The sequence below is a fragment of the Arachis hypogaea genome, chromosome 18 (assembly GCF_003086295.3).
Source record: "Arachis hypogaea cultivar Tifrunner chromosome 18, arahy.Tifrunner.gnm2.J5K5, whole genome shotgun sequence".
In the NCBI taxonomy this organism is placed as follows: Eukaryota; Viridiplantae; Streptophyta; class Magnoliopsida; order Fabales; family Fabaceae; genus Arachis; species Arachis hypogaea.
In genome coordinates, this window is record NC_092053.1 from 81,809,047 (window position 1) to 81,814,655 (window position 5,609).

The 5,609-nt window shown below is 37.2% G+C and overlaps 1 non-coding gene across 1 annotated transcript; it reads left to right on the top strand.

Annotated features, from left to right (window-relative positions):
• The first annotated feature begins 391 nt into the window (after positions 1–391).
• LOC112774890 (small nucleolar RNA R71) lies at positions 392–499 on the top strand. The gene has a single exon (XR_003189345.1). It is a non-coding gene; the product is annotated as a small nucleolar RNA R71 (small nucleolar RNA).
• Positions 500–5,609: the final 5,110 nt, after the last annotated feature.

The following is a 5,609-nucleotide window of genomic DNA, read 5'->3' on the forward strand; positions in this document are numbered from 1 at the left end:
CACCTAAGTAATTTACCTCTGCTATTGCAGGGTTCTCAGGATCATAAGCTTCTTCTTCAGAAGATGCCTCTTGAGTACTGTTGGATGCAGCTTGCATTCCATGCAGACTCTGAGAGATCATATTGACTTGCTGAGTCAATATTTTATTCTGAGCCAATATGGCATTCAGAGTATCAACCTCAAGAACTCCTTTCTTCATAGGCGTCCCATTATTCGCAGGATTCCTTTCAGAAGTGTACATGAACTGGTTATTAGCAACCATGTCAATGAGTTCTTGAGCTTCTGCAGGCGTTTTCTTCAGGTGAATGGATCCACCTGCAGAAGTGTCCAGTGACATCTTTGATAGCTCAGATAAACCATCATAGAATATATCCAGGATGGTCCATTCTGAAAGCATGTCAGAAGGACACTTTTTGGTCAACTGTTTGTATCTTTCCCAAGCTTCATAGAGGGATTCACCTTTTTTCTGTCTGAAGGTTTGAACATCATCTCTAAGCTTGCTCAGCTTTTGAGGAGGAAAGTACTTGGCTAAGAAAGCTGTGACCAGCTTATCCCAAGAGTTCAGGCTGTCTTTGGGTTGAGAATCCAACCATAATCTAGCTCTGTCTCTTACAGCAAAAGGGAAAAGCATGAGCTTGTAGACTTCAGGATCTACTCCATTAGTCTTAACAGTATCACATATCTGCAAGAATTCAGTTAAGAACTGAAAAGGATCTTCAGATGGAAGTCCATGAAACTTGCAGTTCTGCTGCATCAGAGAAACTAATTGAGGTTTCAGCTCAAAGTTGTTTGCTCCAATGGCAGGAATGGAGATGCTTCTTCCATGTAAATTGGAATTAGGTGCAGTAAAGTCACCAAGCATCTTCCTTACATTATTATTATTTTCGGCTGCCATCTCCTCTGCCTGTTCGAAAATTTCTAAAAGGTTATCTCTGGATTGTTGTATTTTAGCTTCTCTTAATTTTCTCTTCAGAGTCCTTTCAGGTTCTGGATCTGCTTCTACAAGAATGTTCTTATCCTTGCTCCTGCTCATATGACAAAGAAGAAGGCACAGAAAAATAATAATAATAATAGAGATCCTTTATACCACAGTATAGGGATCCCTGTGTGAGTAGAAGAAGAGGGGGAGACAAAGAATGTGATATAATGGATGAAACACAATTGTGAGGATGGCAGAGATGTGAGATGAGATGTTAGGATATGAATGAATAAATAGAATAGGATGGGACAGGGAGAATTTTCGAAAATATTTTTGAAAAAGAGTTAGTGATTTTCGAAAATGGTTTTTGAAAAATGTTAGTAATTTTCGAAAATTTTTAAAATAAAAAATAAAAATAAAAATAATTAGTTAATTAAAAAGAAATTTTTGAAAAAGAGGGAAGATATTTTCGAAAATTAGAGAGAGAGAGAGTTAGTTAGGTAGTTTTGAAAAAGTTAAGAAACAAACAAAAAGTTAGTTAGTTAGTTGAAACAAATTTTGAAAAGATAAGAAGTTAGGAAGTTAGAAAAGATATTTTGAAATCAAATTTTTGAAAAAGATAAGAAGATATTTTTGAAAAGATATGATTGAAATTAGTTTTGAAAAAGATTTGATTTTTAAAATCACAATTAATGACTTGATTCACAAGAAATCATAAGATATGATTCTAGAACTTAAAGTTTGAATCTTTCTTAACAAGCAAGTAACAAACTTGAAATTTTTGAATCAAAACATTAATTGTTATTGTTATTTTCGAAAATTTGGTATAAAAATAAGAAAAATATTTTTGAAAAATATTTTTGAAATTTTCGAAAATAACTAAGAATTTTGAAAAAGATTTGATTTTTGAAAAAGATTTTGAAAAAGATAAGATTTTCAAATTGAAAATTTGATTTGACTCATGAGAAACAACTTGATTTTAAAAATTTTTGAAGAAGTCAACTCAAATTTTCGAATTTGATGAGAGAAAAAAGGGAAAGATATTTTTTTGATTTTTTGAATTTTTATGAAAACATGAAAATTATGCAATGCATGAAATTTTTAGATCAAAACAATGAATGCATGCAAGAATGCTATGAATGTCAAGATGAACACCAAGAACACTATGAAGATCATGATGAACATCAAGAACATATTTTTGAAAAATTTTTAATGCAAAGAAAACATGCAAGACACCAAACTTAGAATTCTTTAATGCTTACGCACTAAGAATTCAAGAATGCATATGATAAACATGAAAAGACACAACAAAAAATCATCAAGATCAAACAAGAAGACTTACCAAGAACAACTTGAAGATCATGAAGAACACCATGAATGCATGAAATTTTCAAAAAATGCAAGATGCACATGCAATTGACACCAAACTTATAACATGACTCAAGACTCAAACAAGAACACAAAAAAAAATATATATATATATATTTTTTTTTATTTTTATGATTTTCTAATTTTTTTTTTTGGATTTTTGTATAAATTTTTTGAAAACATTTGGGAAAAAGGAAGTAATGAATTCATAGTCCTCAATCAAAATCCTGGGAATTAGACATGGCTTCATGGCCAGTCAAGCTAAAACATGTTATATGAAACACTAGAATTCATTCTTAAAATTTTTGAAGAAAAATATATTTTTGAAAACATTTTGTTTTTTTTTTCGAAAACAGGTGAGAAGATTTTTTTGAAAAATTTTTGAAAATAAAACAAAAAGAAAATTACCTAATCTGAGCAACAAGATGAACCGTCAGTTGTCCAAACTCGAACAATCCCCGGCAACGGCGCCAAAAACTTGGTGCACGAAATTGTGATGTCCAGGCTCGAACAATCCCTGGTAATGGCTCCAAAGCTTGGTGCCTTGATCTTAATTCATAATTGTCACAACTTCGATACAACTAACCAGCAAGTGCACTGGGTCGTCCAAGTAATACCTTACGTGAGTAAGGGTCGAATCCCACGGAGATTGTTGGTATGAAGCAAGCTATGGTCACCTTGTAAATCTCAGTCAGGCGGATATAAAATAATCATGGAGTTTTCGAATAATAAATAGTAGAATAGGGATAGAGATACTTATGTAATTCAATGGTAGGAATTTCAGATAAGCGAATGGAGATGCTTTTCGTTCCTCTGAACCTCTGCTTTCCTGCTACCTTCATCCAATCAGTCTTACTCCTTTCCATGGCTGGCTTTATGCAAGGGCATCACCATTGTCAGTGGCTACATCCCCTCCTCTCAGTGAATAATATGCTCACGCACCCTGTCACGGCACGGCTATTCATCTGTCGGTTCCCGATCATGCTGGAATAGGATTCACCCTCCTTTTGCGTCTGTCACTAACGCCCAGCACTCGCGAGTTTGAAGCTCGTCACAGTCATTCAATCATTGAATCCTACTCAGAATACCACAGACAAGGTTTAGACCTTCCGGATTCTCTTGAATACCGCCATCATTCTAGCTTACGCCACGAAGATTCTGGTTAGGAGATCTAAGAGATATTCATTCTAGCTTTAATTCATGTAGAACAGAAGTGTTTGTCAGGCACGCGTTCATAAGGGAGAAGGATGATGAGCGTCACACATAATCATCACCTTCATCACGTTCTTGGGTGCGAATGGATATCTTAGAAGCGAAATAAGAAGAATTGAACAGAAAACAGTAGTACTTTGCATTAATCTTTGAGGAACAGCAGAGCTCCACACCTTAATCTATGGAGTGTAGAAACTCTACCGTTTGAAAATACATAAGTGAAGGTCCAGGCATGGCCGAGATGGCCAGCCCCTCTGATCTAAGAACCAGTCGTCCAAAGATGCCTAATACAATAGTAAAAGGTCCTATTTATAATAAACTAGTCACTAGGGTTTACATGAGTAAGTAATTGATGCATAAATCCACTTCCTGGGCCCACTTGGTGTGTGTTTGGGCTGAGCCTGAGTGTTGCACGTGCAGAGGCCATTTGTGGAGTTGAACGCCAGTTTCTGTGCCAGTTTGGGCGTTCAACTCTGGTTTTGGATCCTTTTCTAGCGCTGGACGCCAGATTTGGGTAGAAAGCTGGCGTTGAACGCCAGTTTACGTCGTCAATTCTTGGCCAAAGTATGGAATATTATATATTTCTGGAAAGCCCTGGATGTCTACTTTCCAACGCAATTGGAAGCGCGCCATTTCGAGTTCTGTAGCTCCAGAAAATCCACTTTGAGTGCAGGGAGGTCAGAATCCAACAGCATCAGCAGTCCTTTTTCAACCTCTGAATCTGATTTTTGCTCAAGTCCCTCAATTTCAGCCAGAAAATACCTGAAATCACAGAAAAACACACAAACTCATAGTAAAGTCCAGAAATGTGATTTTAACACAAAATCTATTAAAAAACATCCCTAAAAGTAACTAGATCCTACTAAAAACATACTAAAAACAATGTCAAAAAGCGTATAAATTATCCGCTCATCATTCACTCCAGCTTCTAACTCTGGCGCTCAATTGCCAGTGAGGGATCAAACACACACAAATACTGATAACAACCCCTCTAAAAAGGCTTCTTCAACCACTTCTGTAGGCAATAAACCTGCAGCAACTAAGGTTGAAGAATATAAAGCCAGGATACCTTATCCTCAAAAACTCCGAAAAGAGGAGCAGGATAAGCAATTTGCTCGCTTTGCAGATTATCTCAGGACCCTTGAAATAAAGATTCCATTTGCAGAAGCACTTGAGCAAATACCTTCTTATGCCAAGTTCATGAAAGAGATCTTGAGTCATAAAAAGGATTGGAGAGAAACAGAAAGAGTTCTCCTCACTGAAGAATGCAGTGCAATCATTCTGAAGAGCTTTCCTGAAAAGCTTAAAGACCCTGGGAGTTTTCTGATACCATGCATATTAGAAGGTAATTGCACCAAGATAGCTTTATGCGATCTTGGGGCAAGCATCAACCTAATACCTGCATCCACTATCAGGAAGCCTGGCTTAACTGAAGAAGTTAAACCAACCCGGATATGTCTCCAACTTGCTGATGGTTCCACTAAATACCCATCAGGCGTGGTTGAGGACATGATTGTCAGAGTTGGGCCATTCGCCTTTCCCACTGACTTTGTTGTGCTGGAAATGGAGGAGCACAAGAGTGCTACTCTCATTCTAGGAAGACCCTTCCTAGCAACTGGACGATTCCTCATTGACGTCCAACAGGGGGAAATAACCCTGAGAGTCAATGATGATGAGTTCAAGTTGAACGCTGTCAAAGCCATGCAGCATCCAGACACATCAACAGACTGCATGAAAGTTGATCTTATTGACTCTTTGGTAGAAGAGATCAACATGGCTGATAGTCTCGAATCAGAGTAAGAAGACATCTTTAAAGATGTTCAGCCTGATTTGGAGGATTCAGAGGACATGAAAGAGCCTCTGAACTTTCTTCTGAAAGAGGAAAAACCTCCTAAACCCGAGCTCAAGCCATTACCACCATCCTTGAAATATGCGTTTCTAGGAGAAGGTGACACTTTTCCAGTGATCATAAGCTCTGCTTTAAATTCACAGGAAGAGGAGGCACTTATTCAAGTGCTAAGGACACACAAGACAGCTCTTGGGTGGTCCATAGGTGACCTTAAGGGCATAAGCCCAGCTAGATGCATGCACAAAATCTTATTGGAGGATA